Genomic DNA, 25,519 nt, shown 5'->3' with positions numbered 1-25,519 from the left:
AACAAGATTCTTGTGGTCGGTAAGGACCATTACCTGGTGCCTAGCCCCCTCAAGGAAGTGGTGCCACTCTTCAAATGCCCATTTAATGGCTAAGAGTTCGCGGTTGCCAATATCATAGCTACTCTCAGTGGGCGAGAACTTCCTGGAGAAGTAGGCATAGGGACGGAGATGGGTGAGGGACCTGGTACCCTGGGACAAGACAGCACCCACTCCCACCTCGGAGGCGTCAACCTCCACGATGAATGGCTCCATTTGGTTAGGCTGAATCAGCACTGGGGCCGAGATAAAGCACTTCTTAAGGACCTCAAAAGCCTGGACCACCTCTGGAGGCCAGTGGAGGAGATCAGCACCTTTGCGAGTAAGATCCGTAAGAGGCTTTGCGATGACCGAGAAGTGAGCAATAAATCTCCTGTAATAATTAGCAAGCCCCAGGAAGCACTGTAACGTCTTCAGGGAGGCAGGTTGGACCCATTCAGCCACAGCCTGAACCTTGGCAGCGTCCATGCGGAATTCATGAGGAGAGAGGATTTGACCCAAAAATGGTATCTCCTGCACCCCAAACACACATTTTTCGGTTTTAGCAAACAGTTTGTTTTCCTGAAGGGCCTGGAGCACCTTCCTGACATGCTCAATGTGGGAGGACCAGTCCTTGGAAAACACAAGTATGTCACCAAGGTACACTACAAGAAATACCCCCAGGTAGTCTCTTAAAATCTCATTTATAAAATTCTGGAAGACCGCGGGAGCATTACACAACCCAAAGGGCATGACGAGGTATTCGAAATGACCTTCGGTCGTGTTAAACGCAGTCTTCCACTCATCCCCTTTTTTGATGCGGATAAGTTTATAAGCCACCCGTAAATCAAACTTAGAGAACCATTGGGCCCCCTGAACCTGATTGAAGAGATCAGGAATCAAAGGAAGGGGATACTGGTTCCTTACAGTGACCTTATTCAAGTTTCGGTAGTCAATGCACGGCCTAAGACCACCATCCTTCTTCCCTACGAAGAAGAAGCCAGCACCTACAGGAGAAGTAGAGGGGCGAATGTAACCCTTGGCCAGGCATTCCTGGATATACTCTCTCATGGCCTCACGTTCGGGACAATAGAGATTAAATATCCTACCCTTAGGCTATGTTCACACGGAGTATTTTGGGGGAGGAATATCTGCCTCAAAATTCAGTTTGGAACTTTGAGGCAGATATTCCTCTCCCTGCACGCCGATTTTCGCGGCAATTATCGCGCCGTTTTTCGCCCGCGGCCATTGAGCGCCGCGGGCATAAAACAGCGAGATATACGCTTTCTCCTGCCTCCCATTGAAGTCAATGGGAGGTCGGAGGCGGAAGCGCCCGAAGATAGGGCATGTCGCTTCTTTTTCCCGCGAGGCAGTTTTACTGCTCGCGGGAAAAAGACGCCGACGCCTCCCATTGAAATCAATAGGAGGCGTTCTCGGGCCGTTTCTGCCGAGTTTTGCGACGCGGTTTCCGCGTCAAAAAACTCGGCAAAATACCCCGTGTGAACATAGCCTTAGGGAGCTTAGCTACTGTTACCAAATCGATTGCGCAATCGTAATATCTATGAGGAGGTAACACTTCGGAGGCCTTTTTAGAAAAACCATCAGCGAAGTCCTGAATAAACTCAGGTAGATTGTTCACCTCCTCAGGGAGAGAAATTAAATTAACAGAAAAACATGACGTCATGCATTCATTACCCCATTTGGTAAGATCCACAGTATTCCAATTAAACGTGGGATTATGCATCTGCAACCAGGGAAGGCCTAAAACCAAATCGGACGATAATCCCTGCATCACCAGTACAGAGCACTGCTCCAAATGCATGGAGCCAACAAGGAGTTAAAAAACAGGGGTACGCTGCGTAAAATAACCATTAGCAAGAAGAGTGGAGTTGATACCCACTACCGGGACAGGTTTAGGCAAGTCAATCAATGGCATAGCTAGAGACATAGCAAATTCCACAGAGATAATATTAGCAGAAGACCCTGAATCCACGAAGGCACTGCCAGTAGCAGACCTACCACCAAAAGAGACCTTAAAGGGAAGCAAGATTTTATTAGGTTTCATATTTACGGGAAATACTTGTGCGCCCAAGTGACCTCCCCGATGATAACTTAGGCGCGGAAGTTTTCCGGCTGCTTATTCTTACGCCTAGGACAGTTGTTCACTTGATGCTTGTCATCCCCACAGTAGAAGCAGAGACCATTCTTCCTGCGGAACTCTCTATGTTGTTGGGGAGACACGGAGGCCCCGAGTTGCATAGGTTCATCCGAGTTTTCTGTGGAAGAACGAAGCAACGGAACCTCGGGAGCTATTATGGGGGGGTCAGAGGAGAAGGCACCTAAACGTTCAAGTCGTCGTTCCCTGAGACGTCGGTCAAGACGTACCGCTAAAGCCATAACCTGATCTAGGTAGTCAGAAGAGGGATAGCTAACTAACAGGTCTTTCAGGGCGTTCGACAGACCCAATCTAAACTGGCACCTCAAGGCAGGGTCATTCCACCGAGAAGCTACCCACCACTTCCTAAAATCAGAACAGTACTCCTCAACGGGTCTCTTACCCTGACGTAAGGTCACCAGCTGACTCTCGGCAAAGGCAGTCTTGTCAGTCTCGTCATATATGAGCCCGAGAGCAGAAAAAAAAAGATCAACAGAGGAAAGTTCAGGGGCGTCAAGAGCCAAGGAGAAGGCCCTTTCTTGGGGCCCGTCCTGGAGCCGGGACATAATTATACCCACTCGCTGGCTCTCAGAACCTGAGGAGTGGGGCTTTAAACGGAAATAGAGCCTACAACTCTCCCGAAAGGAGAAAAAGGTCTTCCGGTCCCCTGAGAACCGGTCAGGCAACTTGAGGTGGGGTTCAAGAGGTGAGGTGGGGGGCACTACCAGGGTAGCATCATGCTGGTTGCCCCTCTGAGCCAGGGCTTGGACCTGTAGGGAGAGGCCCTGCATTTGCTGAGCCAGGGTCTCAAGGGGGTCCATAGTTGTGTCAGGGACCAGGGTAGAAAAGGTATATGGGCCTGTGATTATGTAATGACGGGGAAGGGAGACAGACAGGTGAGCCCTAATCTACTCGCCACTCAGTCCCTGCCTACTTGCAACGGCCTCTCCTAGGCGACGGCGTACAACTGGGCGACGGTCCCTACGCTCAATAAGTGCACGACAGACAAACAGACAAGGGTACACAGAAGCTAAGGGAAACGGGGCAGTTGCCCACGGCAACACCGTGAGCAACAAGAGTAGTGAACGAGCCGAGTCAAACCAGGAGTGTACGAGGTACCAAACGCAGAGCAGGAGAGTAGTGAACGAGCCGAGTCAAACCAGGAGTGTACGAGGTACCAAACGCAGAGCAGGAGAGTAGTCAGTAAGCCAGGGTCAATATGATGCAGGGACAAATAGTTCAAGCAGCAGAGCCAGGAAACAGGAGAATCACAGGCAAAGGAGGAGCAGGAAGTGAAGGTATAAATAGACAGAGGGCGGGAGCTAGCTCCGTCTGGCCAGGCTGTGATAGGCTCTTCCACTCAGCCTCCCAGCCTGATTGGTAGAAGGAGGGGTCACTCGATCAGACTTAGGAGCAGGTGCAGACTGACTAACCACGGGCGTTGACATAGAAGCTGTGTCTGGCAGATCTTTTACACCAGCGGCTTCAAATACCTGTTTGCTGCTTTGCAATGGCATTTTAGCAGCTGCTCTCCTAATCCTATTAATTTGTCTGGTAGAAACCTTCCTCATTATGCCTTTATCTGAATGAACTCGTCTGTGCTCAGAATCAGCCACAAATCTATTCACAGTACGATGATCACGCTTAAGTTTTCTTGAAATATCCAATGTTTTCATACCTTGTCCAATGTATTGCACTATTTCACGCTTTTCGGCAGCAGAGAGATCCTTTTTCTTTCCCATATTGCTTGAAACCTGTGGCCTGCTTAAAAATGTGGAACGTCCTTCTTAAGTAGTTTTCCTCTGATTGGGCACACCTGGCAAACTAATTATCACAGGTGTCTGAGATTGATTACAATGATCCAAAGAGCCCTAAGACACAATACCATCCATGAGTTTAATTGAAAAACGAATAATTAAATGTTTAGGACACTTAAATCCAATGTGCATAATAATTTGGAAAACGGTGTATTTGTCCTGCAAATTCTGACATTGATCCGACGGTAAACTGCAACTGCTCTCCCTTCCCCTCTCTCAGTGTTAGATATAACAGCTGGAAGGGAGAGGAGGTTGTACTCTGCAGACCAGAGAGTGGAGAGGGGGGAAAACACCAAAGTGTTCGGGAAGGACAGATCAAACAAGCTGTCAGTATCAGATAGTAAATAGGGAGGAAAAAACATAGTCCAGTCTGCAGGGGAGAAGGCAGAGATCACCAATGCTGTCAGTATCAGAGTGAGGATAGGGAGTAGAGCCCAGGCAGTCTTCAGTGGGAGAGATCACAGGCTTTGCATGAGTGTAGATGCGAAGGAAAACACACAGGGGGAGGGGGTAATTCACAAAGGCTCTGAATCTATGTAAAGAGATAGGAGAGCATCTCTGGCAGACTGTGCAGGGGAAGGGAAGGGGAAATCACATTCTCCTCAGCATCAGTGTCTGTCAGCACAAGGGTGAGCAGATCCCTCAAGGTCTGTAAAAAGAGAAAGCAGTACGGAAATAAAGCTGTGCTGATACATGAGACCTAGTGAAGGCAACAGCATCCTGGACTCACAGAACTCACATATAGCATGTATTATTGGGAAGGACATGACCACATGAGAAAAGACTGAAACTAGGAGCAGGGTGCAAACTGAATATCAGGGGGTCAGAAAATGGCCGTCCATTGTTTTCAATGGGCATCTCCAGTCCTCTAGTGCTAGGGAAAGCTTTGGAGAGGGTTCTTGGTTTAGCTATCACAAGTCATGATTGGTGGACCTTCATCCATCAGCTCAGCAAGCCCTAAAAGGACACATGGTAAAGGAAGATGGGCCAACAGCATCAACCGGTAAAACTGGGCAAACGGTCTTTGGTAAGGATTTTCTCAATTTCAATGCACGCTTCCCGACCCCAGTTGCCCAGTGAGCAGAGGAGTCACGCTTAGCACTAGGCTTCATTCAGCAGCAGAAAATTCCAAAACAGTGATGTGACTATCTCCTCAAAATGTCGAATTTTTCTACTTTCCATCTTCAGGCAAGATTTAAAGTGGGTGGGTGTAAGCGGGTATGGTAGATAGCAGGCCTGGTGTGACTTTGTCACCCGAGGGTCCATATAAACCAGGAAAGATCCTGAAGATAAACAACTACTTTATGCAAAAATTCGACCATATTCTGTTAGGAAAATATTTTGCCTCATTCCACTGCCGCAATGAATCTGTCATACGTTATGAAGATCTGTTTTTTAGTGATGTCCATGACCACAGCCATGGTTTTATAATGGAAGTGAGGTGGGCTTTTAAAGCGTTGACTCCAACAACTCCCAAATGCAGGTGTCTATTGATTTTGTATTGCTGTTTTCAATGACAATGAAGTGGGTGTAGACTGAGCTACGGTTGGCAGACACCCATGTGCACTCATATACATAAAGAGGCTCTGCGGGTATACAGTTTCTGTGACAGACGAGAAAAGCGGACAGGGGAAGAAACTGTCCCCAGGCCATTCACATTTTTACAGATGACAGACACTATTTCAATACAATGTGGCCTTCTTCACTGAATATGGAACTCTGTACTCAAACCCATAAACCATATATACCATAATGTTATAAATACACCGCATTCCAAATTATTATGCAAATGTTATTTTTCGCTTATTTTCCTAAATAGTCGATGCAAATGACAGTCAGTATAATATTCAAGCCATCAACCGTTGGTGTATAATGCAAATTTTATTGAACAAATATCATAATGATAACAGATTTTTTTTTTAGAAGTAAAAAACTCAAAATGCACTGTTTCACATTATTATGCACAACAGAGATCAAAACATTTTAAAGGTTGTAAAGAGAACTTAAATGGTAACTTGTTGAATTTGCAGCATCAGGAGGTCATATTTACAGAAATCAAAAGCTCTTTCAATCAAAAAAAAAACTTAACAGGCCAAGTTACATGTTAACATAGGACCCCTTCTTTGATATCACATTCACAATTCTTGCATCCATTGAATTTGTGAGTATTTGGACAGTTTCTGCTTGAATATCTTTGCAGGATGTCAGAATAGCCTCCCAGAGCTTCTGTTTTGATGTGAACTGCCTCCCACCCTCATAGACATTTTGCTTGAGGATGCTCCAAAGGTTCTTAATAGGGTTGAGGTCAGGGGAACATGGGGGCCACACCATGAGTTTCTCTCCTTTTATGCCCATAGCAGCCAATGAAGATAATTTTGCTACGGATGGCACGGTTCTTCTTTTTGTACCACAGAAGAAAGTGGTCAGTCATAAACTCTACGTACTTTGCAGAGGTCATTTTCACACCGTCAGGGACCCTAAAGGGGCCTACCAGCTCTCTCCTCATGATTCCAGCCCAAAACATGACTCCGCCACCTCCTTGCTGACGTCGCAGCCTTGTTGGGACATGGTGGCCATTCACCAACCATCCACTACTCCATTCATCTGGACCATCCAGGGTTGCACGGCACTCATCAGTAAACAACACGGTTTGAAAATTAGTCTTCATGTATTTCTGAGCCCACTGCAACCGTTTCTGCTTGTGAGCATTATTTAGGGGTGGCCGAATAATAGCTTTATGCATACTGGCAAACCTCTGGAGCATCCTACACCTTGAGGTTCGCGGGACTCCAGAGGCACCAGCGGCTTCAAATACCTGTTTGCTGCTTTGCAATGGCATTTTAGCAGCTGCTCTCCTAATACTATTAATTTATCTGGCAGAAACCTTCCTCATTATGCCTTTATCTGAACGAACCCTTCTGTGCTCTGAATCAGCCACAAATCTTTTCACAGTACGATGATCACGCTTAAGTTTTCTTGAAATATCCAATGTTTTCATACCTTGTCCAACGTATTGCACTATTTCACACTTTTCGGCAGCAGAGAGATCCTTTTTCTTTCCCATATTGCTTGAAACCTGTGGCCTGCTTAATAAAGTGAAACGTCCTTCTTAAGTAGTTTTCCTCTGATTCGGCACACCTGGCAAACTAATTATCACAGGTGTCTGAGATTGATTACAATGATCCAAAGAGCCCTAAGACACAATACCATCCATGAGTTTAATTGAAAAACGAATAATTAAATGTTTAGGACACTTAAATCCAATGTGCATAATAATTTGGAACATGGTGTATGTATGTGGCATCTTGGCACAATGTGCCACATAATTATTGCTTCTTAAGCCCACAATCAATGAGTTGGCATTCATAACAATATTCTGTGTGTCTATGGTGCCAATATATTAATCTCTGAGCAAGGAAAACCACCATCGGAATGATCTATGGAACAAGCTGCTGAGGTCTACAACCCTAGACCAGCCATATGTGAGGCTGCCGTAATATGAGCGCTATATAGAGTATCTATATGAAGTGATCAAATATAGTGAGTACACCGTCAGTAGAAACATATAGCTCCATTTCTCATCCCACAGAGTGCTCCTCATGAAGAGGTGGGTCAATCTTCATGAGGTCCCTGGTGGTCAGTGGTAAAGATAACTTTAGTATCTGTTGGCTCATAGTCCACAATAGTGGACTATATAGTGGCTATAGACCATCTAGTGTTACTTGGTGGCCAACGGTAAATTCTGTGCCTGGTGCCTGGCCGTCACTGGTACATTAAATGGTCTAATCCCAGTTGGCCTAGTGGCTCGATGATTCAAGACTTTCCAGTGGCTTTCCATTCAATTGTGATCCACTGCTATTTATCACCCAGTGATTCAAAGGCCTTGTTATTTCCAGTAGTTTTTCCAAATGCCAGGATTGACAATGTCTGCATACCCTAAGGTATATACTTGTAGTTCCTGATGCATCTGGATCTACAAGGTCCCTTCCAACAGAATCAACATCCATGAGAACCAAGATGCTTTAGGCCTCATGCACACGAACATGCTTTTGCGGCCGCAATTCCCCCGAAAATCCACGGGAGAATTGCGGCCCCATTAATTTATATGCGGCCATGCACACGATCGTAGTTTTTACGGTCCGTGCATGGCCCGGGAGCCCGCACCGCAGAAAGAACGGACATGTCTTATTACGGCCGTGTACTGCGGTCCGGGCTCATTGAAAATAATGGCCGCGGCCATGTGCATGGCCCGCGGCTGCCGGCCAATCCTGAAAATCACGGCCGTGCACATGGCTATGGTCGTGTGCATGAGGCCTTAGAGTGAGGAAATTGGATTCAGGAACCAAAAACATCTAGGAGATCTCCATTTCCATTCACATCTTTGTGTCGGGGGGGGGGTTAGCGACAACTTCTCTCCATAGTGTTGGTGACTTTCAGTCTACATGACCTGCATCAATGGGTTGTAAATAACCGTGGCAATATTAAAAATGGTTAGAATTGATCTTGTGTAGACGTTTGGTGTGAATGAAGCAGGCCGCCATGACAGTGCACTCCAGCCTAAGTGGTCATAAACTGTACAGTCCACCACATCTCAGGCATCTCCATCAGACTGAGGCATGTTTTATTGATAGCAAACAATACCCGCTCTTTACTGTTTTCTTTCCGTATTGATCAACGTTCAATGTTCCCGGTGACAGTCAGACTGTCCGAATGTCTGAACTTGCTTAATGTAATGGGAAGGATCTAGATCTGGATACAAGCTCCGTGATAGGTTGTGTTCGGTCACTCAGCTGTCACTATCATGCTAAGCAGGACAATATATGGGACAGTCCTTGATAGGCCGGGGCATCTGGGAATTTAGCAACAGACAGACCTGCTCATCTCGCTGCAGGCATCGCTAGCAGGGCCCCCCGGTGTAACCCCTTTACTCCCCCACACAGGGAGGGAAAGGGTTAAATGTCTTTGTATCTTGTAGTCTTCTCTCAGGAGGCCGCAGTAAACTGTACAGCACAGAGATCCTTCCCCAGGGTCTTCCATCTCTTCTCATGAAATAACCGCTGATTTATGCCAGTCTCCCAGCACACAGCAGCATTTTATTTCACAGCTTAAAGCCAAATTATCACTAAAACGCACTTATGCTTAATTTACAACAAACATAATGCGCTGGCATGTTTCCTGCATCTTGTTTACAGGGTTACATCATCTATCCATCTGATACCGCCGTCTGTTCTGTCTAAAATCTATCTATCTATCTATCTATCTATCTATCTATCTATCTATCTATCTATCTATCTATCTATCTATCTATCTATCTATCTATCAATCACATATCTATCACCTATCTATCGATCTATCTATCTATCTATCTATCTATCTATCTATCTATCTATCTATCTATCTATCTATCTATCTATCTATCTATCTATCTATCATCTATCTATCTATCTATCTATCTATCTATCTATCTATCTATCTATCTATCTATCTATCTATCTATCTATCACATATCTATCACCTATCTATCGATCTATCTATCTATCTATCTATCTATCTATCTATCTATCTATCTATCTATCTATCTATCTATTATCTATCTATCTATCTATCTATCTATCTATCTATCTATCTATCTATCTATCTATCTATCTATCTATCTATCTATCTATCTATCTATCTATCTATCTATCTATCTATCTATCTCATATCTATCATCTATCTACACTACCGTTCAAAAGTTTGGGGTCACCCAGACAATTTTGTGTTCTCCATGAAAACTCACACTTATATTAATCAAATGAGTTGCAAAATGACTAGAAAATATAGTCAAGACATTGACAAGGTTAGAAATAATGATTTTTATTTGAAATAATAATTTTCTCCTTCAAACTTTGCTTTGGTCTTGGAATGCTCCATTTGCAGCAATTACAGCATTGCAGACCTTTGGCATTCTGGCTGTTCATTTGCTGAGGTAATCGGGAGAAATTTCACCCCATGCTTCCAGAAGCCCCTCCCACAAGTTGGATTGGCTTGATGGGCACTTCTTGCGTACCATACGGTCAAGCTGCTCCCACAACAGCTCTATGGGGTTGAGATCTGGTGACTGCGCTGGCCACTCCATTACAGATAGAATACCAGCTGCCTGCTTCTTCCCTAAATAGTTCTTGCATAATTTGGAGGTGTGCTTTGGGTCATTGTCCTGTTGTAGGATGAAATTGGCTCCAATCAAGCGCTGTCCACAGGGTATGGCATGGCGTTGCAAAATGGAGTGATAGCCTTCCATATTTAAAATCCCTTTTACCTTGTACAAATCTCCCACTTTACCAGCACCAAAGCAACCCCAGACCATCACATTACCTCCACCATGCTTGACAGATGGCGTCAGGCACTCTTCCAGCATCTTTTCCGTTGTTCTGCGTCTCACAAATGTTCTTCTGTGTGATCCAAACACCTCAAACTTCGATTCGTCTGTCCATAACACTTTTTTCCAATCTTCCTCTGTCCAATGTCTGTGTGCATTTGCCCATATTAATCTTTTCCTTCTATTAGCCAGTCTCAGATATGGCTTTTTCTTTGCCACTCTGCCCTGAAGGCCAGCATCCCGGAGTCGCCTCTTCACTGTAGACGTTGACACTGGCGTTTTACGGGTACTATTTAATGAAGCTGCCAGTTGAGGACCTGTGAGGCGTCTATTTCTCAAACTAGGGACTCTAATGTACTTGTCTTGTTGCTCAGTTGTGCAGCGGGGCCTCCCACTTCTCTTTCTACTCTGGTTAGAGCCTGTTTGTGCTGTCCTCTGAAGGGAGTAGTACACACCGTTGTCGGAAATCTTCAGTTTCTTGGCAATTTCTCGCATGGAATAGCCTTAATTTCTAAGAACAAGAATAGACTGTCGAGTTTCACATGTAAGCTCTCTTTTTCTAGCCATTTTGAGAGTTTAATCGTACCCACAAATGTAATGCTCCAGATTCTCAACTAGCTCAAAGGAAGGACAGTTTTATAGCTCCTCTAAACAGCAAAACTGTTTACAGCGGTGCTAACATAATTGCACAAGGATTTTCAAGTGTTTTCTAATCATCCATTAGCCTTCTAACACAGTTAGCAAACACAATGTACCATTAGAACACTGGAGTGATGGTTGCTGGAAATGGGCCTCTATACACCTATGTAGATATTGCATTAAAAACCAGACGTTTGCAGCTAGAATAGTCATTTAGCACATTAACAATGTATAGAGTGTATTTCTGATTAATTTAATGTTATCTTGATTGAAAAAAACTGTACTCTTCTTGCAAAAATAAGGAAATTTCTAAGTGACCCTAAACTTTTGAACGGTATCTATCTATCTATCTATCTATCTATCTATCTATCTATCTATCTATCTATCTATCTATCTATCATCTATCTCTCTGTCCATCTATTATCTATTTATCTTTCTATCTATCTATGTTATGGCACTGAATGGCTGTATTGTGAGCCTGTTGGGCATCCCATGCCAAAACCATGGGAGTTAACATGGACTTGGGCCCCTTTTGCATCTATAACTGCCTCCACTCTTCTGGGAAGGCATCCATAAGATTTTGGAGTGTCTTTGAGAATTTGCGCCCATTTATTTAAAAGCGCATTTGTGAGGTCAGACACTGATGTTGGAGGAGAAGGTCTGGCTCACAATCAGCGTTCCAATTCATCCCAAAGATATTTGATGGGATTGAGGTCAGGGCTCTGTGCAGCCACTCGAGTTCCTCCACACCAAACTCTTCACACCATGTTTTTATGGAGCTCGCTGTGTGCACAGGGTCACAGTCATGCTAGAACAGAAAATCGCCGAACCCCAAACCATTGCCACAAACAGTATTAACATGACCCTTCACTGGAAATAAGGGCCCAAGCCCTGAAAAACAGACCCAGACCATTATCCCTCCTCCACCAAATGTTACAATAGTCACTATGCATTCCGGTAAGTAGCGTTCTCCTGGCATCCGCAAAACCCAGATTCCTCCATCAGACTGACAGATAGTGAGACTTGATTCATCACTTCAGCAAACACGCTGCTCCAGAGTCCAGTCACGACGTGCTTTACATCACTCCAGCAGACACTTGGCATTGTGCATGGTGATCTTAGGTTTGTGTGCCGCAACCATGGAAAACCATTTCATAAAGCTCTGAACGTACAGTTCTTGAGCTGATGTCACTTATAGAGGTGGTGTGGATCTCTGTAGTGAGTGATACAACAAAGGATAGGAGATTTTTTACATGCCACGCACTTCAGCACACGACGGCTCCACACTGTGAGTTTGTGTGATCTACTGCTTCGTGGCTGAGCTGTTGTTACTCCTAGACGCATCCACTTCACAATAATATCACTTACCGGTGACTGGGGCAGATCTAGCAGATCAGAAATTTATTAAACTGACTTGTGGCAAAGGTGGCATTCTATGACAGTGCCACGTGTAAAGTCACTGAGCTCTTCAGTACGTCTCATACTACTACTATTGTTTGTCTATGGGGATTGCATGGCTGTGTGCTTGATTTTATGGACCTGTTTGTAATGTGTGTGGCTGAACTCAATACTTAGGAGCGACGTCCACATACTATTGACGATATGGTGTATGTGGTGGGTTCCTTCTTGCCCACCTCTGAACCAAATATCAACTATACATCCATTGTCCACCATTCTTTATGACAACCACTGAACAGTCCTAAGAGCAGCCATTTGGCACACTTGTGCTTCATTGTGAGTCTTCTTCATTCATCTCTGAAGGTCGGGAGATGTGAAACCTCAGCACTATGTTCTGCGGACAAGAAGATTGTTAGGCGGTATTGGTTCTATCTGAATGATGGCCTTATCTACAGATGGTGCCATAGACATGTAAAAGCTGTTTTATGTATGTTAACGCAAGCTGTGTCAATGTATGATCACCAGCAGCATTGTGGTCAACAGATTTGCACATTTAGTATCTGTCCTACAACTCTACGCCTATGCATAAGACATCTTACAACACTAGTCAGAGCGGAGAGTATAGGGATAATACACATAAAACTTTTCCCTCCTCCATGTAACCAAGGATCAGTTCATTTGTCCCCTTGGGTGCATCATTTCATCCATTTGCCCACTACGACTGGCGTACCTTTTGCAACTTTTTTTGGTGCAGCTTATGACACAAAGTGGCCACAAGTTACCAGGTCCCATAGCACCCATTAATAGTTATCAAATACTGGAAAGAAGGAAAACCCAATGAGTACACTCGCTAATATACATTCCAGTCCCCCGTCGTGCTGATTATGAGATTTTAAAGGGGTTTTCCCATTAGGGACATTTATGACATATCCACAGGATATGTCATAAATGTCAGATAGATGCGGGTCCTACATCTGGAACCCGCACCTATCTCCAGAACGGCGCCACCGAAACCCCGTTCTACCTCTATGTGTTTCGGCTGAAGCGTGTGATTCCCCACCATGAAGAAGAAAACAGCGTAGCTCGCTGAGCTACGCTGTTTCTGCAAGTCCCAAAGAACTGAATGGCAGTTATGGAAACAGCGTAGCTCGCATGCTATGCTGCCATCATAACTGCCATTCACTACTATGGAAGTTACGGAAACAGCGTAGCTCAGCGAGCTTCGCTGTTTTCTTCTTCATGGTGGGGAAATCACACGCTTCAGCCGAAACACAGAGCAGTAGAACAGGGTTTTGGGTCTTGTTATAGAGATACGTGCGGGTCCCAGAGGTGGATATGTCATAAACGTCCCTGATGGGAAAAGCCCTTTAATAGATTTTTATAGCGCTGGCGGGGGAACGGAAGTCTAGTTACACAGTCTTCCTTCATGACGACTGGCCCCGCTATACTCTATGTAATCAATATACTACTGCTCCTGCTTGTACATAGAGTACAGCGGTGCTGTCACATGATGAAGAGTCTTATTGTCATCAAAGAAGACTGTGCCAGCGCTATAAAAATCTATGAAAATCTCATAATCAGCATGACGGGGGACCAGAATGTATATAAGCGAGTATAGTCACATACTGCAGTGACTACACTGCTAATATTTTTGACCTCCCAATCACGTACAGTTATGTGATTGGTGCTAATGTGTTAGCGCCTTCACACGTAACTGTACGTGATGGTAAAGGAGCGGGCTCAGAGGCTGTGCCAGCGCAATCACCAGCGAGTGTCAGCTGTATATTACAGTTGACATCCCGCTGTAACGGCCAGGACCGGAGCTGTGCTCCGATCCTGACGATTAACCCCTTAGATGCAGCGATCAAGCGATTGCTGCATCTAGGTGGTTTCAAGCCTGTCGGCATCCCTGCATCACGGTCACCGGGATTCCGGTGGTTGCTATGGCAACCGGAAGCCTAACTATGGCCTCTGGGTCTGCCAAGCATGGAAGCTGTTTAGGCACCGCCCAGAGGCGGGGCCTAAAAGCCTTACTATCAGGGCTAAGAAGCTGAGCCTGCGCCATCATCCACGGGTGTCAGCTGTATATTACAGCTGGCATCGTGCTGTAGCGGCCAGGACAGGAGCAAGCCTACGATCAACCCCGTAGATGCAGCGATCAAAAGCGATCACTGCATCTAGGTGGTTAGATCGCACCTGATGGTTGCTATGGCAACGATTGGCACCCGCGGCATTGCCGATGATTGCTATGGCAACCAGAGGCCTAACAATGGCCTCCTGGTCTGCCTAGTACAGAAGCCTATTAGGCCCCGCCCGCAGGTGAAGCTTAATAGGCTTGCTGTCAGTGAATAACTGACAGCTCTAATACACTGCACTATGTAGGTAGTGCAGTGTATTAGAATAACGATCAGGGCATCATGCCTACAAGTCCCCTAGAGGGACGGAAAAAAAAAGTTAAAAGAAAGTTAATAAAAATTTAAAAAAAAACATTTCTCCCTTTTTTCCCATAATAAGTCTTTTATTATAGGGAAAAACTGAAAACATTTTAAAAAAAGTACACGTATTTGGTATCGCCGTGTCCGTAACGACCTAAACTATAAAGATATCACTGTAAAAAAAATTAAATAAGAAACAAATCCAGAATCGCTGATTTTTGTTGACCAACCCTTCCCAAAACATGGAAAAAAAAGTGATCAAAATGTTGCATGGTCCCAAAATTGTACCAATAAAAACTACAGCCCGTCCGGGAAAAAAAACAACACCTCCAACAGCTTTTTTGACAGAAAAATAAAAAACATACGACTCTCGGAATATGGTGACACAAAAAATAAATAATTTAAAGAAAAAGTGACTTTGTTGTACAAACGCTGTAAAATATAAAAAAAGATATACATATGTATTTTATAGCGCTCGTTAAATGCCGTAAAAAAAAAAAAGATTGTCCCCAACACAGCTCTGGTGGAGAAAAAAATAAAAAAGTTCTGTCTCTCAGAATATGGTGACACAAATTGTGCAGAGCTTTCCAAAAGCAGATCTGGCACCATTTATCAGTGCGACACCGGCCATAGATCTCCAGATTATTGTTTATTATTATACCCTCTTATTATTCCCTGATGCCCCATTTGTACCCCTGAGGACGCTACGTTTGTACCCGAAACATGTCGGGGGGGCTTCTTCTTTATTTTAATTACAATGCTTCACTGACCATTAGCTACTGACACCACTGATCTTTGTACCACAGTGTACTGCAGACGCTGTTGAGATACAGAAATACAGACATACCCAATTGTATTGACTGATTGCATCCGAGAGATACAAAACTCACTACTGGCACTGAGCATTGGCTAATTTTTAACATTGTTTTGTTTTGGTTTAGTTACCTGTTTGTTTAATTATATCTAATAAAAGTTATATTTTAGCACATTACTTATCATTGTAGCCGGCTGGGAATAAAGGCACTCCCCTCTCTTTTTGCTTAACCGCAAATTAGTTTTATCTTGCAAACAGCAGTTTAGGGCCACACATGGGGTATTGCGATACTCGGGAGAAATTTAGTAACAAATTGTGTGGTGTTTTTTCTCCTATTACCTCTCGTGAAAATAAAAAAATTGGGAGCTAAAACTACATATTTTTGGAAAAAATTAAATGTTTCATTTTCACTGCCTAATTCTAATAAAATCTATGAAACACCTGTGGGGTCAAAATGCTCACTACACCCCTAGAAGAATGCCCTGAGAGGTGTAGTTTCCAAAATGGAGTTACTTCTCAGGGGTTTCTACTGTACTGGTACGTCAGGGGCTCTGCAAATGCGACATGGCGCATAAAAAACAATGAAGCAAAATCTGCATGCCAAGTAGCGCTCCTGCCATTCTGAGCCCTGTGGTGTGTCCAAACAGTAGTTTATGACCACATATGGGGTATTGCCGCACTCGGGAGAAATTGATTTACAAATATTGGGTTGATTTTTCTCCTTTATTCCTTTTAAAAATTTAAAAATTCTATGTTGTTTCGGAAACAAAAGTAGATTTTCATCTTCATAGACTAATTCCAATAAATTCAGCCAAACATCTGTGGGGTCATAATGCTAACTATACCCCTAGAAAAAAATCCTTGAGGGGTGTAGTTTCCAAAAGGGTCACTTTTGGGGAGTTTCCACTGTTTTGGTCCCTCCAGTGCATTGCAAATGCGACATGGCTCCGAAAACCATTCCAGCAAAATCTGCGCTCCAAAATCCAAAAGGCGCTCCTTCCCTTCTGAGCCGTGCTGGAAGTCCAAACAGCAGTTTATTACCACATGTGGGGTATTGCTGTAATCGGGAGAAATTGCTTTACAAATGTTAGGGTGCTTTTTCTCCTTTACTCCTTTGAAAATTCTATGTTTTTTCAGAAAAAAATATTAATTTAGCAAAAAAACGATGGGGTCAAAATGCTAACTTTAGACCTAGATACATTCCTTGATGGGTGTTGTTTCCAAAGTAGGGTCACTTTTGGGGGATTTCCACTGTTTTGGCACCACAAGACCACTTCAAACCTGACATGGTGCCTAAAATATATTCTAAAAAAAAGGAGACCCCAAAATCCTCTAGGTGCTCCTTTGCTTCTGAGGCCTGTGCTTCAGTCCATTAGGACAGTAGGGCCACATGTGGGATATTTAGAAAAACTGCAAAATCTGGGCAATAAATATTGAGTTGCGTTTCTCTGGTAAAACCTTCTGTGTTACAAAAAAAATGTATTACAAATGAAATGAAAAAAAAAAATGCTTTGCTTTAATTCCTGTGAAACGCCTGAAGGTTTAAAACACTTTCTGAATGCTGTTTTAAATACTTTGAAGGGTGCAGTTTGTAAAATGGGGTGTTTTATGGGGATTTCAAATATATGGGCCCCTCAAAGCCACTTCAGAACTGAACTGGTCCCTAAAAAAATAGCCTTTTGAAATTTTCTTGAAAATGTGAGAAATTGCTGCTAAAATTCTAAGCCATGTAATGTCCTAGAAAAATAAAAGAATGTTCAAAAAACGATGTCGATCTAATGTAGACATATGGGGGATGTTAACTAGTGACTATTTTGTGTGGTATTACTATCTGTTTTACAAGCAGATGCATTTAAATTTAGAAAAATCATAATTTTTGCAAATTTTCTCCAAATTTTGGTGTTTTTCACAATTAAATACTGAATTTATCGACCACATTTTTCCACTAACATAAAGTCCAATATGTCACGAGAAAACACTCTCAGAATCTCTTGGATAGGTAAAAACATTCCAAAGTCATTACCACATAAAGTGACACATGTCAGATTTGAAAAAATGGGGCTGGTTCTGAAGGCCAAAATGAGCTTGGTCCTGAAGGGGTTAATGATCGAATGAGTCTTCTTTTATGAACGTCTTCGAAAACTGGCAGCAAGGAGCAGATTGTGTGGCAGTAAACAGAATCTCCTACCAGCAAACAATGTTTGCAAACTGGCATCTCTGCACATGTTCTGACATGTAATATTCTGAATATTCTGAGGTGCCAGTCAATACAAATAATTAAACCACATGTCACACGGCAGAATGCATAAATGCAATGAAAAACATTGGGGTTGCCAATAACAACCACACCGCCCTTCCAGTTGCCTACTCTTGATTTGCTGGTACAATTGAATAACCAACATAGAAAATATCAACGTTGAATTATTATGCAGAATGCCCATAGCATTTATATTATCGAAGCGTCTTAGTCTATCGTTACTGTAATAATCCTCTCATTGTACACTAGGGGAGGATGAGACCCAATGGGAAGAACAGGGGATGGCATTTTTTAGGGTAAGTTCATAAACAGCAAAAAAGGCCATGCTAGTCAAGGTACAACAAAATGTATATGGGAACAAATAGGTGGTAGATATTCCTCAGGGTATGTTCACACGGCCAAATTTCAGACGTATACGAGGCGTATTATGCCTCGTTTTACGTCTGAAAATAGGGCTGCAATACGTCGGCAAACATCTGCCCATTCATTTGAATGGGTTTGCCGACGTACTGTGCAGACGACCTGTTATTTACGCATCGTCGTTTGACAGCTGTCAAACGACGACTCGTAAAAATACAGCCTCGTCAAAAGAAGTGCAGGACACTTATATACATTATATGCAGGACACTTCTTTCAGACGTTTTTGGAGCTGTTTTCTCATAGACTCCAATGAAAACAGCTCCAAAAACGAGTTGGTAAAAAAATGAGTTGGTAAAAATGCGAGTTGGTAAAAAACGTCTGAAAAGCAGGGTCTGTTTTCCCTTGAAAACAGCTCTGGATTTTCAGACGTTTTGGTTGACTACGTGTGAACATACCCTTAGAGTTTCTATAAAATGTGTCACGCAAAACGTCCGTCGCCTTGTGGGCAGTCCTACATTCTTCCGCTGTCATATCCGTTGGGATTGCAATGAAATAAATATTTTTGAAGACGACTTGCTGGGTGAGTGCCGCTTCTTTTCTCGGCACACATACCGTTTCTATAAAATGCATGAGTTCTTAATAGTTGACAACAGGTTTTTCTCCTAGAGATGATCCCCTATAATAAAAACCCAACTACTCCATAAAACTACCCCTAATCCAGGCCCAGTGTCAGCCCCAAGCAACCCTGGGCTGGTGCCATCCGGTGGGTAAACATGCTTTATATTATCAAACCAAGGGTGGGATAGACAGGGGGCCCATTGTGACTCTGTCACCCGCATACACCTGGAGTCAGCCTATGGTTTTCATGGAAGCTATAAAGTAAGGGCCTGTTCACATCAGCGTTCGCTTTCCGTTGAGGGGTTCCGTCAGAAGCTTCCGTCGGAAGAACCCCTCAACGGAAAGGCAAATGGAAACCTTAGCTTCCGTTGGCATCACCATTGATATCAATGGTGACGGAAACATTGCTAATGGTTTCCGTTACCATTCTGTCAGGTTTACGTTTTTTTGACAGAATCAAAAGCGCAGTCGACTATGGGTTGTCCTGGATTTAGAAAAATGGCTGCTTTCTTCCAAAAACAGCACGACACCTGTCCACAGATTTTTTTTGAGGTATTGCAGCTCAACCCTATTTACTTTTATTGAACTGCAATACTAGACACAACCCATGAAAAGTTGTGGTGCAGTTTCTGGAAAAAAGCAGCCACAACTTTCTGATCCTGTACAACCCCTTTAAGAGTACAGTAGTGTCCAGTGAATAATTCTGTTCAACCATACCCGCAATTTGTACAAACAGGAACAGGAACTTGAAGGGACCACAATGACAAATCTATACCAGGGACCCCCAACTGTCACATACCATTGATAGTACTGATCTATTCTAATGTGACAAAAGGGTTTCTGCCCCTCAGGCACCCGAGCATACGTTTCCAGAGTGAAATAAATTTCACTCACACTTCTCCTGACATGTCTGTTTTTGTAAATACTTGTGTTTTTCATAAAACAACAATTCTGGAGCATCTTTTCTTAGAACTCTACGTTGTGCCGTTCCTCTGTTATGCCTCCTAGAAATGTATGTATAAATTGACAACTGGGTGTTATCAGTTGGGGGGGTGTCCCTACACAGACTGACACTGTCCAATAAGTGCAGACAAGGGGAATGTTAACACCCAGTTGTCTATTTATTATAAATGTTTCAGTAGGAATAACAGAGGAACGGCACAACATTGAGTTCTAAGAAAAGGTACTCCGGAATTTTTATTTCATGGGGAATACAAGTAGTTACTAAAAATGAGACGTTGGAAGACGTGACAGGTCTTCTTTAAAGTATAACTAATGCTAATACAGATTGCCGACTTCCCTGACTGCAACCCAAACCAAAATCTACACCTCACTATACCAGGACGGGCACAGAAATAATAGGTCATCATAGAAATACTCTATTCGCTTCTCCCCTCAGGGTCCCCTCAGGCTTTCACTGCAGGCCGGGGGTCATACATGGTAGTGACACTTGCCAGCCTCGGGACGTTGTATGTGACGCAGCAGAAGGACGTTGAGTGCTGTGTCGCATATAAGGCCCTGACTCGGCATTAGGAACTTGTATGAGCCGTGACATGATGAGGAAGCCAGAGGGGATAGATAGCGCACAGCCACGGTTGTTATGTCACAATTGTGACGCACGACCAGCTGAAAGATGCGTTCATAAATGTGGCAAATTATTTATTAAGACTGGCATATAAAACGCCAGTCTTAATAAATCTCCGCCAATGGGAGCTGTTTATGTCTGTATACAGAGTGCTCCCCCTAATGGTGACTACAAGTAGCTGCTATGACAAGCAGCTGCACCATCCAGTGGTCAAGGATTTGAAGAAATCAATGAAAAAGCAACACAATAGTGCATAAAAAAAGGGAAAGGTCATCCAGACAGAGAGCGGATCCATTACTTCTTACCACAGATTGTAAATGTGCAACCTGAGCCTACAGAGAAACGCTAAATTCTAATTCAGAAATAGTAATAATCCCAGATTTACTATATCCACTTCCTTCCGGAGATCTTTAGGAGTCCTTTCCATGCTAATCATTTCTTCTGACACTTTCTTCTGCTGGTGGTTTTCTATTGCATTAATCATTAGGGGGCAGCTGCTGGATTATTCAGTCCCCGGCTCCTCTTATGGTACATAAATGGTTTTCGTCAAGTTGGGTGGAAGGATTATTACCGACAAGCTCAACGTGTCTAATCTATCTTAGGTCAGGCTCATTCTCCTTATTTCCTGCTTGACATCACTCTCCCCTTTGTTATTACAGTTTTCTTACAGAGCCATATGTTATATTCATGTTATATTCATGCAGTTCCCTTATATTTCTTGTGAAGTCCTCAATGTTTTAAATGTACCTAAAAATAATAAGTATTGGCCATAATTTAAAAAATAAGGTTTAGTTATCTGAAAAATATAATATTTTGGGCTGAGATGTCATGGACTGTGGCTGGAAGTGTATTTGCTTCTATGGAATGACTCTGCTAGTAAGGGGTCACTGGGACCAACCCCCCAACAATCAGCTGTTATCACCCGAGAAGTCCTGATACACAGTGCCCACTGACATCAATGAGTGTCTATTGATTTCAATAGATGGCAGATGTCTTTCAGAGCTTTGGTTAAAATGGGTACCTATCAGGAGGACCATAACCCCAACATAAGAGTTTTATAACACAGACAATCTCTCGAACACAAAATTGTATCTATTTTTAGTGATTTACATAGTGGATGGAGTACCCATAACAAAGATAAAATTGGGGCTCCTTTCAGGTTCTTCTTGACACCACCACACTCCTAAACACACGAGACAGTATGTCCTGATGCCCTCATGATATTTCATGACTCAAGTACATTTTCACATCCTTGTCTGCTAACATTGCAGCACCCATTAAGGCCGCATCCCTGTATTACTTATGTGTATTGTATGGTGTAATACCAGTATTATTCATGTGTATTGTATGGTGGCATTAGTTATTTGCACTGTATGGTGGCATTATTTATTTGTAAAGTATGGCAGTATTACTTATGTATATTGTATGGTGGCATTAGGTATGTGCACTGTATAGTGGTGTTATTCAATTAATCAGTATGGCAGTATTATTTATGTGTTTTGTAAGGTGAAATTAGTTATCTGCATTGCATAGTGGTATTATTTATTTGTACAGTATGGCAGTATTATTTATGTGTATTGTATGGTGGCATTTGTTATGTGCACTGTATAGCGGCATTATTTATTTGTAGAGTATGATAGTATTATTTATGTGTACTGCATGGTGGCATTAGGTATGTGCACTTTATACTGTGATTATTTTTTGCACAGTAGGGCAGTATTATTTAAGGGTACTGTATAGTGGAATTATTGATTTGTACAGTATGGCAGTATTATTTATATGTATTGTATGGTGGCATTAGTCCTGTGCACTGTATAGTGGCATCATTTATTTTTAAAGTATGTGAGTATTATTTATGTGTATTGTATGGTGCCATTATAGTTATGTGCACTGTTTAGTGGAATTATTTATTTGTACATTATGGCAATATTATTTATGTGTATTGTATGGTGACATTAGTTATGTGCACTGTATAGAGGTATTATTTATTTGTACTGTATGGCAGTATTATTTATGTGTATTGCATATGCACTGTATAGTAGCATTATTTATTTATACAGTATGGCAGTATTATTTATGTGTATTGTATGGTAGAATTAGTTATGTGCACAGTCCGGCATCATCATCTACGTGCACTGTGTAGTAGTGACTTTATTCACTTTATAATGAGTGCGCTGGTTGTGTCTATCAATTGACTGTACATCTATTTGTATGTGTGTGCTCCGCACGTGCATAACAATACTAATTAACCCCACTTTGACAAGATCCTGTGTATGTCTCTGCTATGGAATACACCATCAAATAATAAATCTGAAGCAACATAACAATATATAATACAAGATTACAAAGCCCTGTATAGAGAATATTGGTTTTCATTCGAATGTCATGTCGTTTTCTGTTTGGTCTAATACTATCCCATTTTTATTATTTCTATCCATATTCATATAAAGACTTCTGATGAGTTCACATTTAGAATATGTACAAATTTATACCAGAATAAGTGAAATTCCCAAAGTTGCAGGGATAGGGCAACATGTAAGGAACTCTCTTGGTGTATAGTTGCTTTATTCTTTTAACTTTAAGGCCCCATGCACACGAACGTGCTTTTGTGGCCGCAATTCCCCCTAAAATCCACGGGAAAATTGCGGCCCCATTCATTCCTATGGGGCCATTCACACGACCGTGGTTTTCATGGTCCGTGCATGGCTCCTGAGCCCGGACCGCAGAAAGAGCAGGCAAACCTTATTACAGCCGTGTTCTGCGGTCCGGGCTCATTGAAAATAATGGCTGTGGCCATGTGCACAGCCTGCGATTTGCGGGCGGCTCACGGCTGTCACTCCGTGGCCGGCCGATCCGGAAATCACGGCCGTGCACATGGCTACGGTTGTGTGCATGAGGCCTTACTGTTGTTTATTGATTTTGAAATCTCTATTAGGTTTCATTATCCGCAGAGAGTTATTGAGGAACATGGGCGAATTATGTATTTTAAATGAGTATACTATCGTCACAAGGCTTTATTTGATTCTATACTGTGCTTCCCAAGTACCAACTGGCTAGATGTATCTAAGATATCTACATATGTCATGTGCAAATTAACGATGTTGTCTAATTTAGAAAATCTTGTTTTTAAATACCCTATTCGGGCATTCTGAATTAAAATAAGACAGTTCCTCATTCTGGACCCTCATGAATTACACGGAGCGCAAAGCAGATACAAAGACCATCTCCCATTTTGGAGGACCCAGCACATTACACAGACAATTTATAGATCTTAATGGGCAACGTGTAATGTTTATTTTCTCCTGTGGTGGCGCTGCAGGGAAATTTAACCCTTTCTGCCATGTTTCCCCGCCAATTACTGCTCATCACTGGGGGTCCCACACTCATCTGCTAATCTTTAGGAGAACCTTCTGATAAAAAGGGATTGTCCAAAGTGGACTACACCTTTAAGCTATTAACATCTTCCGCAATGACAAGTTCTATTGGGTCCGTCCCCAATATTACAGTGATGTGCCCGGTTTCCAATAATGACACCTTAATAGTAGTAGTGTCAGCCTTTTTGGTATATGCTGCCAGGTTGATGTGGACATATGTTAGCAGTCATCTTCCAACTGGGCAACCAAACGTAACTTATGGCTAAAAAGACTTGGTTGAAAGGACTAACCAATCATTGTGACCTTCATATGGTAACTGGCTAAATCCAATGGAGCTCCTGTGAATGGGTGACTACAATGAGCCATCATCTAGTTGGTGGTCATACATTGGACTAACCTAACAAAAACTTCTTCTTTGGTGACTACCATGACTAAGCCCAAGACAGTACGGAAGAGTTGGGCCATTCTTAAAGAAGGAACTCTGGAATGTTTCCTTGTACAAGAAGATCCCAGTCACTTAGCATCATACCCAGGTTTTTGACAAGTTTCAATGCTCTCTCTACTTTGAAATCCCAGTGCTACTTGAGGAGAATGAGATCTTGAGGAGAATGAGATCTTATCATGACATGAAGAGCAAGCAGGATGTGTTGCATTGAGATACTGGAAGCTTCTGCAGAAACCCCACTGGGACGCCAACTTAATCTGTTAATATTTCTTAACTCCTGCTGTGCTGGATACACTCAAGTGCACACTATTAGGACTGCGAGGACTGCTCTGTATACAGCCTTGAAGGAGTTTACCTCTTATCTAGAAGAGCTCAGAAAAACAGAAGGGAGTTAGTGATGACATGAAGTCAAAACTAGGAATCCTTACACTGGGCAGATATCCTGGGATAACATAAAGCTCGTGAGATAAGAGGGATCTCCTATCAACGCAGGCTACAGGAGGGGGAATCTCAGGTATGAAAGACAAACAAAAACACAGTAAAAACATCTGACTTTCATTCACATTGGGTTTCTAAAAAGGAAATGTATAGTTAATGACAGAGGTCTAGAGCTGCCACAGCAGTCCCTAGTGGTATAAGGACATACCTGCAGCAATTCTGATGCTAAATTTCAAATTTATCTCATACAGTGACCATATTGGGGAATATTTTTTAACATTGGTGCCTTATTTGCCGCTTGCCACTTTAATCAACAGGATGTAAAAATCGATATTATTTTTTTTTGTTTTTATTTAAAATATATATTTTTTTACACAATAGTAAGAAAAAACAATTACCAGTACTAGATTAGCCAAACAGAATGAGTGAGACAAGACAAAAATCTCAAGAATAAACATAAATAATACACACAAACACAAAAAAATATAATAGTAAAGAAATAAAAATATGGAGGGGAAAGCAGAAACTAAAAGAGATACAAATATTTATCCATACAATGTAAGTGGTGCAAAAATATTCATAAGTGAGTTGTGCTCTGAAGCCTCGAATGTGTCAGAAAAAGTGGCGCAGGGGTTTCATTAATATGGCATTCAGCAAATTTTGCACTAAACTTTTGGATTTTTACCCTTTTAAGTCGCTCTCGATATTTCTTTTTTACAGAAGTTGGTATTTAGCAGAAAGGGGCAATGCCACTTGCCAAATTTACTATAATTTACACCAGAAATTGGCGTAAATGTAGCAGACATTTACA

The sequence above is a fragment of the Rhinoderma darwinii genome, chromosome 3 (assembly GCF_050947455.1).
Source record: "Rhinoderma darwinii isolate aRhiDar2 chromosome 3, aRhiDar2.hap1, whole genome shotgun sequence".
Lineage (NCBI taxonomy): Eukaryota > Metazoa > Chordata > Amphibia > Anura > Rhinodermatidae > Rhinoderma > Rhinoderma darwinii.
This window is presented reverse-complemented; position numbering follows the sequence as displayed.